Source organism: Pan troglodytes, chromosome 14 (genome assembly GCF_028858775.2).
Source record: "Pan troglodytes isolate AG18354 chromosome 14, NHGRI_mPanTro3-v2.0_pri, whole genome shotgun sequence".
In the NCBI taxonomy this organism is placed as follows: Eukaryota; Metazoa; Chordata; class Mammalia; order Primates; family Hominidae; genus Pan; species Pan troglodytes.
The window spans coordinates 70,314,444-70,328,797 of record NC_072412.2 but is presented as its reverse complement, the minus strand read 5'-3'; positions in this window follow the sequence as shown (position 1 = coordinate 70,328,797).

Here is a 14,354-nt window from a genome sequence, read left to right as displayed (position 1 = left end):
TCATGTAGCCTGGCACATGACAGTATTATGAGCTTATATGTAGGCTAGTCATGTCTATATTTCCTTTATATTTAAAATTATTTATTTCTATTTAAATATTTTGGTATGTGGAATTTGAATTTCTGTAAGTAAACAAGGTAAAATTCGTTAGAAATTTGGTGAAATATTTCCTAAATTATATCAACTGCAAATATGTGACTTCTTTCTTAGTGCTCTATAACTTTTTATTTTAACTTGAAAAAGAAATATCTTTTAAAAGCACTTCAAGTGATACTTTTTCAATGTCAAAAGAAAAAATATATTACTACTAAATAGAGATTTCTACTGGGAGAGTGGTGATTGGGTTTATGGATTTTTGGTATGGTGACTTCTTCCTTTATATTTGAGTCCATGAGAGGCATATAAAAAGTGTTTTACCATGAGGGTCTTGAGTGTCACCAATTAAGATACAATTCTAGGCTTACCACCTCATCAGTCATTAGTTATTGGTATCGTTCAGGACATTTAATCTTTCTTTAACTCAGTTTCTTCATTTGTACAAAATATAGTGATCTAAAATGAAATAATGAAAAAAGAATCTCAAACAGTATTTTTAAAATATTAAGAACAAATCTAATTATCTCTAAAATAAGCCCCTTTATTCAAGGATCTCTAACAAAAATTTAACTAAAATTTTCCAGCACTCATTTGATATGAAAATAATAGTTTTATTGACTTGCCTATATTGTAAGAACTTTGTGCATAATTATATATATTTCTTTGAATCTTCCAAAACAGGGCTGCTTTTTCAGGTTCACACCTGCTAAGTTACAGTTAATCTGTCTAGCAAGTGCTGATAAATAAAATGCTCAAACTGGAATTATTATATGATTTGTTATGTTTTATTAGGCAACAATCAGATGCAAACTCCAATTAAGTGTTGCTTATTCAATATTAAAAATAAATTTTGTCTAAAGATAAAAGACTAGCTATAGGAGAGGGCATAATAGCTATTTTACCACAATACTCAAATATTTGGAAAACAAAGAAAAATTGTTTGCTCAGCTCTGGAACTGTATAAACTTAATCATTTATTTTAAGATGTATTTCTCCTAGCTTTATAATACTATAGCATTAGTGACTACTTGCCTGAAATATTATCATTGGGGAATATGAAAGAATGTTTCAAGTCTTTGTAAATACCTCCTTTCACACTTGAGACAACTGTTTTGGTGGCCTTCAGTCAAATGACCTGTAAGAACACAAAATAGGGGGGAAACATGCTTATCTTGCAACTAAGAGATTTTAGCATTTATTTCCTAAAATGCAGAAACGTTGAATGTCACCACATTTGCAACTTTGACTTGTATTAATTTCATTTTCAAGTGTGGACATTGTATTATGCTAAACCATATTAAATAAAATATTATTACAAAATATGTGACAAAAACTATGGGGAAATATTATATTTCATATAATATAGTTCAAATAAATATTTACATATATTCCAATTAAAGCACTCAAGAATGGACAGTCTAACCATTCTAAGGTCTGTATTTCTTACTCATGCTATTTACAGAATGTATAATGCCTTATATATGATATTAAAGTCTCAAAGCAAAGTTTTTTTATTCTGTAAATAATTCAAAGGAGTTTAACTTTCTTTAAACAAAGAAAATTCATGGTCTTCTGTTTTTAATAAAATTAAAATTGTCTTAAAATGAGAAAAAATATAAACTTAGCTATATTATTATTTTCATTAAAATGTTTCCTTTTAGAATTGTGTCTATACCTACTCTTCACTTAACATAATCCAAAAGATATGATTAAAAGGTGTTACATCTATGCCAAAAAATATTTATGGTCCACCATTTTATGCCACTTGCATCCTAAAACTTTGCCTACCACAATCTTTTGCATGCTGTTTGTAAGACACGAGACTTATGAATCAAGGATTAAAAATGTTATAAGTCACAGATCAGTCAGCTTCATGAGCATTAGCATCTGTGTTGCCTTCCCTAGATCCCAAGTCCCGAGGAAACAACACAATATGGGCCCAGATGTACTGCACTTGCCGTAAGTTAGCTTAAAAGAAAGGAGCTCCAAATGTCCTATACTGGGCAATGAGCATGACTGCCCCTCTTTTCAGGAAGAATATATTATCTTTACAATACTATATAGTCAGCATGACTGGACTTGGTTCTAGAGAGAGACACTAATCTTCTAAGAATGTATGCTGTAAAAACATTCATAAAAAGATTGTCCACTGCTAAGGACATCAAGTTACTTGCTTGAAAGCTATACAAACACAAGAAATCCAAAGAGATTCCTACCTTGATTTAATAACTTTTTGGCTTATGCATCTTTTACATGAGTATACCACTCTACCATCTACTCTAATTAATCTAACTTAGAAAGGCTGGGACCATACCTATTTAATTTGTGCCATACAGCATTCAACTAACACTGCTTTCAATAGGTTTCCACACAGGAAGATGAAACCAACCTACAATACTGACCTCAGCAATGCCTCACCCACTGAGTTCCACATCTAGCCGGATCCAAGAAAAAAAAAATTCCCATAAACTGTTTCACAGACTTCAACTTGGTTTGTGAGAACAAAAAGTAGAGAAATTACATAATTCATAACAACCCTGGCCAGAGAGTTGAGACTGACCTAAATCACTTTGGGGACTGAAGAGGTGTTACTGATCACTTCAGCTAACGTCAGAAAGAATCTTTCTACTATCTTTTCTAATTTGATGACTCCCATTGTAGAGATAATTTCCCAAATGGTAAGCATAAGTAATCAGTCACTTATCCTACAAGAAACCTCCCACAAAGACCATTAGAAGCCTCATTTGGGGGAGGAATATGTAGTCATCTGAGGGCTACATGATCTACTGCTTGTACTTCTTTAAACTCCTATAGCAACCTCTTTGGTTTAAGGTTATGTTTCCAGGAAAGAGGCAAGCAAATGCTTTATTTTTACACAAGATGTTCAGTCCTAGGTCACATATGGTGACCTTGGAAACATTACGTTGAGCATAACAATTGAGGCTTCCCAGGTGAGACCTATATCAGTCAATGATTCCAATGTGATTTTCCAGATAGCTAGCTGGTCTTTAAATTCCTAGTTCAGTTTAAAGTATTGAATATCAACATAGTTCAATTAGAAGACACGTATCCAAGCCTGTCCTTTCTGTCTACTCCATCACCCAGGTTGCATTCATCTGCTACACAGAACAATTGAGAAATGGCTATGGAATTGCAAGTGCAAAAGTCATCCATAATTGCTGCTAGGTGTTTTGTCTGGGAGGGACAGTATCAGGGTCCTCCTCCTGATGTTTCCAGAAGACTTCTTGGTAATATTGATGGATATGTTGATCAAATTATGATCAGAATCATTTGGCAGGGTGATGCAGACCTAAAAGTCAGGTTAAATTAAGGTTTGTTTTCTATTTTTTTTTTTTTTTTGAGATGGAGTCTTGCTCTGTTGCCCAGGCTGGAGTGCAATGGCGTGGTCTCAGCTCACTGCAAGCTCCGTCTCCCAGGTCCAAGTGATTCTCCTGCCTCAGCCTCCCGAGTAGCTGGGACTAGAGGTGTGTGCCACCACACCCGGCTAATTTTTGTATTTTTAGTAAAGATGGGGTTTCACCATATAGGCCAGGTTGGTCTTGAACTCCTGACTTGAACTCCTGGTCTTGAACTCATGATCCACACGCCTCAGCCTCCCAAAGTGCTGGGATTACAGGCCTGAGCCACTGCGTCCAGCCAAATTAAGGTGTTTATAATATTTAAAGGAGCCACATCGGATTCTTTCTCTTTGAGAGAAAAGATTAAGGGGCAGGTCTGGAAGACAAGATCATTAATGTCCCTCTTTCTCCTGTGTTTCTCAAGGTCTAAAGAGTTTCCTTCACAAGTGCCTAAGGTTGTTGCTGTCTTTCCACTATGACAGAAATGATGTGTTCTATTCAAGTAACTATAACATAATTTTTTCCCTAAATATCACATAATCACACCTGGACTTGTCATTTAGAGGGATTTGGTGCAAGAAGTACAAGCACAGTTGTATAAAACTTACAGAAATCCATTATTTCCACAACCATTTTCCTCTTGAGCCAGATTTGGTCGACTTGGTAAACACAGTATACAACCAAGTACTCAATCATTATTTCTCATAACTGAAATCATACCAGTCAAACTAGTGAATGCAGATGCTTTAATCAAAATTAAATTAAACATCTTAGATCCCATTTTCACTGGGCTGTCACTTTCAAGCTGCACCAACCTGATGCTCTGGGTGTGGTGCTATGTGAGAAAAAATAGTATGTCTAGGAACGATAAAGATTAAATCCTGAACATTCAAAAATATTTTAAGAAAACTCCATAGTTTAAAAAAATTGTTTTTCAGGAAGTGGTTAAGAGAAGAAGATTTTTTGCTTGTGTCAACTATATACATACAGCAAATTGGCTTATTAAGATGTTTGGCCCTGGAGGAAGTAAGAGAGACAGGGTTAGAAATTTTTTTTTAATTGACATTTGTGTAGGTCCAAAAAAATAGAATGATGATAGTGTTACAAATGCTTGTTCCCTGGTGCCACAAAGAAATAGCACTTGAACATAAATTTAATTTTCTCATCAAGACCATTTTTACTTTCTGCAGAAAGGGTACACTTGCCAGCAGTTTTGCCATGAGAGTACACTGAACAAAGGAGACAGGGTTGTTCATAACCTGACGTGTCCACCCCACTGCTGTGTCCAGTTTCCATTGGCTGAAACGGGACCTCACATTCTGTATTTGTCCTGATTGGCTAGCAGCTTAGAACGTTTCAAAAGAGACAAAGACCGAGGAGAACAAAGGAAGGAGGAAGTAACTTGTGGAATGCTGAGAAAGGTAAAAACACCTCCCAATAAGGAAGAGGAAGAGGCTATGACCTAATGCTTGCTTGAACCAGTATAAGCATGCCAGGGCAAATATTTAGGCTAAATTGTGGGAGCTAAGAACACAAAGTATATTGATGTCTTTATTACGGCTAGCAGATATTTAAGAGTGTTAGCACAGGTCTTTCAATACATTTTGCTTTTAAGAGAAGTTACTATTTGTTCTTAATTAGGTGGGGAGGAAAGTCTCTTTGAAGAGGAACCTCTACTTCACTTTTTACAGTAGGCATTGTGGATGCCTATCAACATACCTTGACTACAAGCCCATTTTTGAGTGACATATATATAGAAATGTGTCCTTATAGCATATATATGTTATATATACATATATATGTCTGATATGCAGGTTACATTATGTTATATATATATATGTATGTTATATATGTCTCATGTATATAACCTATATATATCAGACATATCTATGTATATCAGACATAACATGTATATATATCAGACTATAAAAATAACATATATAAAACAGATTATATATATCAGACTACAAACATATATATAAAACATATTATTTATATAAATAGATATAAAACAGACTATAAACTTTCTGGAACTTTGAAAATATGACATATTAGTTTCAAAGAAGACAATTATGTGGTTGGAGTTAGCTGATAAGACTAGAGCAGTACAATTCTAACCTAAACATTTGTCAACAGTTTTGAAGTAACACTGATAGCCCCATGAGGATGTCAATTGAAAGTCAATTTACCAAGAGCACATAGAGGCAAAGACCTGCACAATGTTCTTTTCTCTTTATGTGAAAAAAAATGGCATTAGATTAAAGTCGGACATGCAGCAGTAGCCTTTGTATTACAAACATGTAGTCTTATTATTCGTGGTTAGCCTATGAGAGTGGATGTGTTACAATGAATGAATGTTATAGGATGGTTGATCTGGGCACCAGTGATGGTTATCTGAGCTCAACCAGCAATTTGATTACACTTGGTATCAGCAGTCCCTGACTCTGAAGCTCTTCATAAATGACCTAGATACTTCGACCAACAGCAGAAATTTATTTCTACCGTCCACAGACATTAAAAGGGTTATCTTCAATCTGCTAGTGTGCTATTTTCCAAATTGCAAACTAAATAGCTGTCATTAAGAGTAGTCTAGTAATTTGTAAAGTATAGCAAGGGAGGAAAAACAGTTCCAGAATGGTGGATGAAAAGCTCTGTCCCCAGTAAATAACCATAACAAATTTTAAAAAATAAAAATACAGTTTCCAGAAATTGTTCTAAGTGCATACAAAAGATAAATAAACACTTGTTCAAGAAAATGTACTAAATCTTTATAAGAAAAACAAGAATGTGTGGACTTGAACCATGAACAATCCTTTCCCCGCTCAGTTCAGCATGATGAAAGCTCCACTCTGAAGGGGTGAGCCAAAAAGATAGAGATTATTCTTTCCCAGCTTGCAGCCAAGGGCAACAGTATTACTTCAGGAGAATCATGCCACTGTTATTTCTCATTCTGCCCAGCAGCATGTGGCAGGGGGTCTGTATTTCAAATGAGGATATATTAGAGGTAAAGGGCATTCTCCACCCCATTTAGAGGGTGGGATCTCAAACCAGGCATGGAAAGCTGAGGATAATAAAGCCCCTCAACCAACTTACTCAAAAGGCAGACGGGTTCCGTACTAAGAGTCAAGCTGAGAAAAGAAGACGTTGGGACTGCAAAGAAGTGCTCTGTTCATGAAGCTAGTGTGTCACTCTAAAGGAATTGGGCCACTCTCTCTACTCCAAGCAATAGAGAAGTCATGCAGAGGTTTTTCCCAGGGGGTGAAACAAGTAATAACAGGGTAGTTCAAAGCGTTCACCAGGAGAATTGACTTCATTTAGACCACAATGTAGGGAACTTGAAGGCATTTGCAAAACAGATTTTGGTGGTAAGCAATGGAGGGGAGTTTAGATATCTCACAATAGGACAAACTAGAGGCTACCAGGTTACAAGGCGCGTGCACACACACACACACACACACACACCCAGAAAAGAAAGGTAAAAAGACCATTCATCTGGTAAAAACAAACCTCAAAAACTAGCCTCAAAAAACTACTGTTTCAAAGAGACTGTGAAGTAATTTATGCTACAGGGAATTGTTGAACTCAATAGAGCAATCAGCGGGCAATTCATGATGTCTACCAGATAGGGGAGATGCCAACAGAGGTAGACAGGTTAAGAGAAATATAAAGGAAAGACTATCTATGAAAGCCCTGTAGAATCACTATTATACCAGGATGATTGTCTTCATACACAAAGATAATCTCCTTATACCTTGGAGGAGTGACAGCAGAGGCTTTACACTGTATAGAAAATACACTTTACTGGAGGTTGCAGTGAGCTGAGATTGCGACACTGCACTACAGCCTGGACAACAGGGGGAGACTAAATTTCAAAAAAAAAAAAAAAGAAAAGAAAATACACTTTACTAAAATAGTCTTGCCCAAGTTACTAAACAAATAAACACACAATGAAATAAAAATAAATGCAATCCCTGAAGAAAAAGAAAAGGGAAATCAATGTCTAGACTTGATACAATAAATTATCCAAAATGTCCAACTGTAAGCAAAAAATTGTGAGGTACCTACACAGAAAACTGTGTCCCCAGAAATGGGAGATGGAGAGCAGCAGTGTTAAAAAACTGGATGTGAGATGGCTCAAATGTCAGCCTTAGTAGACAAAATATTCAAAGTAACTATTATAATTACATTTGAAAGCCCAAGGAAAACCATGCTTAAACATGTAAAAAAAAAGGATAAAATAGCATTGTCTCATCAAATATAGAATATCACTAGAGAAATAGAAAATATAAAGAATCAAATTAAAATTCTGGAGTTGAAAAGTACAATATTTGAAATACAAAATTTACCAAAGGGGCTCACAAGTGGATATGAATTGGCAGAGGAAAATATCAGCAAGCTTGGAGACAAATCTGTAGAAATTATGTGCTCTATAAACAGAAAGAATAAACACATAAATAGAACCTCAGAAATATGTGGGACACTATTAAGCACAACAATATACATGCAAAGGGAATACCAAAAGAAAGAGAACACGAGAGAAATAAAGTAGCAGATAAATATTTCAAGTAATTACTTAACAATTTTATAAAAGACATTAATCCTTAAACCAATAAGCTCAATGAACTCTAAGTAGAATAAGTGCAGAGAGATTCATACCCACATACATCATAGTAAAAATACTTCAAGACAATGACAGAGAACAAATCTTTAGCAGCAAGAAAAAACATTTCATCACATTCAAAAAAGCCCCAGTATGAGAAACAGCTAATTTCTGACCAGTAACAATTGAGGAAAGAGGAATTGAGAAGACATACTCAAAGCACTGAGAGAAAAAAATATCAACCAAGAATCTTATACTGAAAGCACATGTTTTCAAATATAAAGGTGAAATAAAGAAATGCCCAAATAAACCATAGAAGTTATTTGCAAGCAAAACTGTTTGACAAGAAATAATAATGGAAGTTCTTTATGGTGAAAGCAAGTGACCCCATAATGTAATTAGAATCCACATGAAAAAAACAGACCACAGGTAAAATAATTATGTAAGTATGAATGATAGTAAAAATGCATATTTCTTCTTCTTATACACTTAGCCAACTTAATTAGTAATTCTATAAAACAATAGTTATACCATTGCATCATTGGGTGTATACCAGATATAAATATATTACACTTAACAATGAAATTATAATAATTACATTACATATATATAGGGATTAGACAAACTGATCAAAATCAGAGAATGTGAGACTAGAAAAAAGTCAACCAACCAATCAACAAACAAACAAAAAAACAATACTCAAGTCTATGCAGTCTATAGGAGAAATACTTTAGATCCAAATACACAAATAGGTTCTGAAGTAAAGGGCAGAAACTGTGCTTTATGCAAACAGTGAACTTAAGAAAGCTAGAGTAAGTATACTAGGAGAAAAAAATGGAGAGAGTTTATTAACAGACAAACGTTTTCAGATGTACAGAAGAAAAAGATAATTATTTTAATAGTAACAAAGAATCAATCCATCAGAAATATATAACAATATAAACAAATATGCAACCAGAAATAGAGTGCCAAGTTTGCTGAAACAAAAACTTACAGAATTGAAGAGAAATAGTCCATTAAATAGCAATAGATAGAAACTTTAATATCCCACTTTCAATAATAAATAGAACAAATAGTAAGAAAATCAAAAAGGAAATAGAAGATTTAAACTTTACAAGTCAGTTATACCTAACAGTCATCTATGAAACACTCCATTCAATCAAAGCTGAATTTACTTCTCAAGTGCACCCAGAATATTCTTAAAAAAAAATTATAGGTAATAAAATAAGCCTCAATATATTTCAAAGAATTGAAAACACACAACATATATTTTGGAACTGAAATATAATAATGTTAGAATCCATAACAGAAAAAATTCTTGGAAATGCACAAATACTATTAAACTAAACAACATGCACCTAAATAACCAATCAATAAATCAAAGAAGAAATCACAAGAGAAATTAGAAAGCCCTTTGATATTAATGAAAATGAAGACAAAAACATACCCACATGCATGGAATACAGCTTAATCAGTGCTTAGATAGAAATGTATGCCTATAAATGCCTACAATCAAAGAAACAAAACATTAAAAATAAGGACATACTAAATCTAATATAAAGAGAATAAATAGAATAATAAAAATTAGAGCGAAAACTAATAACATGGAGAATAAAAAACAATACAGAAAAAAATACAACTAGAGTACATTCAGCATTAACTGAAAAAGATTACACACCATAACCAAATGGAAAATATTCTCAGAATGCAAGGTTGGCTCAACATCCCAAAATAAATTAATACAATATATTGTATAAATAGAACAAAAGACCGAAACTACATTATTATCTCCACAAACTCAAAAAAAAACTTCTGACATAGACAGAAATTTAATACCTTTATGATAAAGTCCAACACCTTTTATGATAAAAACACACAACAAACTAGGAATAAAAGAAAGTTTCTTCACCCTGATATTTCTCATAGCAACTATGAAAAACCCCCAGCTAACCTCATACTTTATAGTCAAGGACTAAATGGTTTCCTTCTAACTTCAGGAGAAGAAGAAGATGTTTTTTCTCACCACTATTATTCAACATTGTATTGGAAGTTCTCACCAGGTATATCAGGCAACAAAAGTAAATATAATACACAGTGGAAATAAAAAAGTAACAACAATCTCTATTTGCTCATGGCATAATTTCGTATATAGAAAAGCCCAAGGAATTTACTAAATATATTAAATCTAACATGTGACTTCAGTAAGGTTATAGGATGCACAATCAATATACAAGAATCAATTATATTTGTATACATTGACAATGAACAAAATGAAAATCAAATAAGGAAAAAAATTATTCAAATACCATCAAAAAGAACAAAATACTTAGTTAAGATTTAACCAAAAAGGAGATGATATGTTCACTTAAGACTATAAAACATTATTTAAAGAAATGAATAAATGGAAAATTACTTAAGTAAATGGAAAAAACTCATTTTCATAGATTTAATATTGCTAAAATGCTATTACCAAATTAATTCACACAATCCCTATCAACATCCTAGCTGGCATTTCCTGAAGAAATTGACAGGTTGATTTTAAAATTAATACATATGAGTCACAAATGGTGAAACCAATTTATAAAAGAAAAAAATTAGATGACTTATCTTTTCTGCATTCAAAACTACCAAAAAGCTGTAAGACATTGTGACACTTCCATAATGATAGACACAGCTCAATAAAATAGAATAGAGAGATCAGAGATAAACCCTTGTGTTCATGAGCAAATGAATTTTGACATGTATACCAAGACCATTTGATGGGGCAAATAAATGGGATAATTGTATATCCACATGGAAAAGAATGAAACTGTTGCCCTTCTGCAAACTACATAAATAATTTAAGCCAAAATGATGAAATACGTAACTGTCAGAAGTAAAACTATCAAATTATTAGAAGGAAATATAGGAGTAAGTCTTTACAAATTTGGTTTTGATAGAGCCTTTATAGCTATAACATACATAAAACAATCACAAGCAACACAAAAATAGAATAAGTTCATCTTCATCAAAATTAAAAACTTTTGTGCTTCAAAATATACCATCAAGACTGAAAAGACAACTCAGATAATCAAGAATATTTGCAAAATATACATCTGATAATAGACTTTAATCTATAAAATATAACCCCTTCATTTCAGTAATAAAAAGAAAAACTAATTAAAATAGACAATGACTAATAATAGACATTTCTTTAAACAGCATATACAAATGGCCCATAATCCCATGAAAAGATGTTGGCCAGGCACAGTGGCTCATGCCTGTAATCCCAGAACTTTGGAAGGCTAAGGAGGGTGGATCGCTTGAGCTCAGGAGTTCAAGACCAGCCTGGGCAACATGGTTGAACCCATCTCTACAAAAATTAGCTGGGCATGGTAGTGTGCACCTATAGTCCCCAGCTACTCAGCAGACTGAGGTGGGAGGATAATCTGAGCCTGGGAAGTAGAGGTTGCAGTGAGCTAAGATGATGCCATTGCACAGGCTGACACCCTATCTCACTCGCTTTCTCTCTTTCTCTCTCTCTCTCTCACACACACACATACACACACACACACACACACAATGCTGAACATTGTTAGTCTAGGAAAACGCAAATCAAAACCATAATGAAAACCTCTTCCTACACTAGGAAGGCTATTTTTTAAATTCGCTTTTTCAAAATAAAAATATAATCAGTGTTAGAGAGAAAGAGGAAAAAATAAAACCCACATACACTACTTGCAGGAGTGTAAAATAGGGCACCTACTTTTGAAAACAGATTGGCTATTTCTCAAAACATTTAAATGTAGAGTTTCCACATAACCCAGAAATTCTACTCCTAGGTATGTACTCAAGAGAAATGAAAACATATGTTCACACAAACACTCACATGTGGATGTTTATAAGAGTATTATTCATAGTAACCAAATATCAGAAACTAAACAAATGTTCATGAACTGATGAGTGGATAATGTATATCTGCATAATAGAATATTATTCATCAATAAAAAAGAATGGTAACTGATACATGCTACAATGTGAATCAAACATGTTGAACATTTAAACATTCAACATAACATAGCATGTTCAATGCTACAATATCAATGAATGTATTATGCTAAGTGAAAAAACTAGTAAAAAAAATCATATATTTTATAATTCCACTTACATGAAATGTCCAGAATAGTCAAATCTATGGTGACAGAAAGTAGATTGGCATTTGCCCAGAGTAAGGTATGGGAGGAAATGAGGAAAGACTACTAATTGGACAGGGTTTCTTTTTTCTTTTATTGAGATGGAGTCTTGCTCTGTCACCCAGGCTGGGGTGTAATGGTGTGATCTTGGCTCCGTGCTACCTTTGCCTCTTGATTCAAGTGATTCTCCTGCCTCAGCCTCCCAAGTAGCTAGGATTACAGGAGCCCACCATCGCACCCAGCTAATTTTTGTAGTTTTAGCAGAGATTCGGTTTCACCATGTTGGTCAGACTGGTTTTGAACTCCTGACCTCAGGTGATCCACTCGCCTCAGCCTCCCAAAGTTCTGGGATTACAGGCATAAGCCACTGCACCCAGCCCACAGAGTTTCTTTTTATGATGATGAAAATGTTTTAACATTGTTTCTGTTGATAGTTACACAACTCTTTGAATATAATAACACCATTGAATCTTATACATTAAATTGGTGAAATATATGTGAGAATTATATCAAAATAAAGCTTTTATATAAAAGAACATACCCCTAAAATAAAAACAATAGCATGTTATTTATTCTTAACCTCAAACTAGGGGTCCATGGTCCCAGGGCAGAAGAAATTTTGATATTAGTAAATTTAACTACAATTTTCAAACTTATGTATCAGCTTCTTGGTATGGTTTAATAAATGGATTGTGTGTGTATGTGTGTGTGTGTGTGTGTGTATAATATAGACCAGGCACTTAGGGCCCTCCACTTGCAGACTTTCACCTATCATGCTAGTGCTTTTTCTTCATATGGTGAAATGAGAGATAAAGGTTTCATCAAAGAAGATAGCTGCTACTATTTTATGTATAATCAAGTTGCTACAGGGGCTGTTCGGCTGCATTCTGGAATATATCATTTCCATTTGACTGGTGAGATTCGTTGTATACTACCCACCATGTTAGTCATAAGATCCAAGATATGATCCACAGCAAACTGAGAATTTCAAATCAGAGAGTCAAATGGCCTCCTTGGGTCAGGTATGTAGTTTCAACAAAATTCCAGTAGCAAGACAAGAGGTGCTTTTTAGAAACAGTGTATCTGGTAGCTGTCCACAACTGAACCTATTAGGGATAGGTGACACATTCAAAATTCCAAAGAGTGCTTCTCAGTGGAGGTTGCCTCCATTTACCAGAGGTTCTAATTATCAAAATATCCATAGCAAAGGTTTTAACTCATAGGTTTTTTTTAGTATATTGGAATCTTAAAAATACAAGCAGTTCTGCACATCCAATTCCCCTCAATCAGAGAATCCACTCTGGGACTTATGGGATGGGGAAGAGGGAGCATAGAATATAAGAAGCAGTTCATAATACATCAATTCTTACTATACATATAGAGATAGAAACAACAACATACATTACATGGTCCTAAAGGATGCCACACACAAGTTCATGTTAGTGAGCTTTCTCCACTGAAAAACTTATCCAAACTCCAGAAACTTCCACATCTATATTTAAGAGACATAAAAGTTTGGTTCTCTTCCCTCCTCAAATTTCTTTGAGAATGTATAGCCATCAGTCCCTCTTGGAATTCATCTCTACCCCTAACCAACTTTCACTTTAAAGCAGCTGAAGTGAGAAGAAAATCATCTTTCACATTAAAGCAGCTGAAGACAGACGAGAATCAATAGAGGACAAGAGTGTCTCCACACCAGTGATTGAGGGATATTTACTTTTAGTTTCATGCAGCATTATGGTTGTTTGATGCTCAACCAAATTTACAATGTTTTGTTCTAATGTTTTGTACCCCACATTGGCTGTAAAGTCATTACCAGCACCAACAACTTCAGCTTTGAGGATCCCTTGACTCATCAGTCACAGCCACATCACTTTGCTTTTCCTCTGGAACCATACAATTTACCGCTCTGGCTGACCAAGGCTTGTTTTCTCCTTCCATCAGTCACAGCCACATCACTTTGCTTTTCCTCTGGAACCATACAATTTACCGCTCTGGCTGACCAAGGCTTGTTTTCTCCTTCCAGCTTATATCTTAGGTTCAGGAGGTACACGTGGAGTTTTGTTATGTGGGTAAATTGTGTGTCACAGAGGTTTGGTGTACAAACAATTTTGTTGCCCAGGGTAG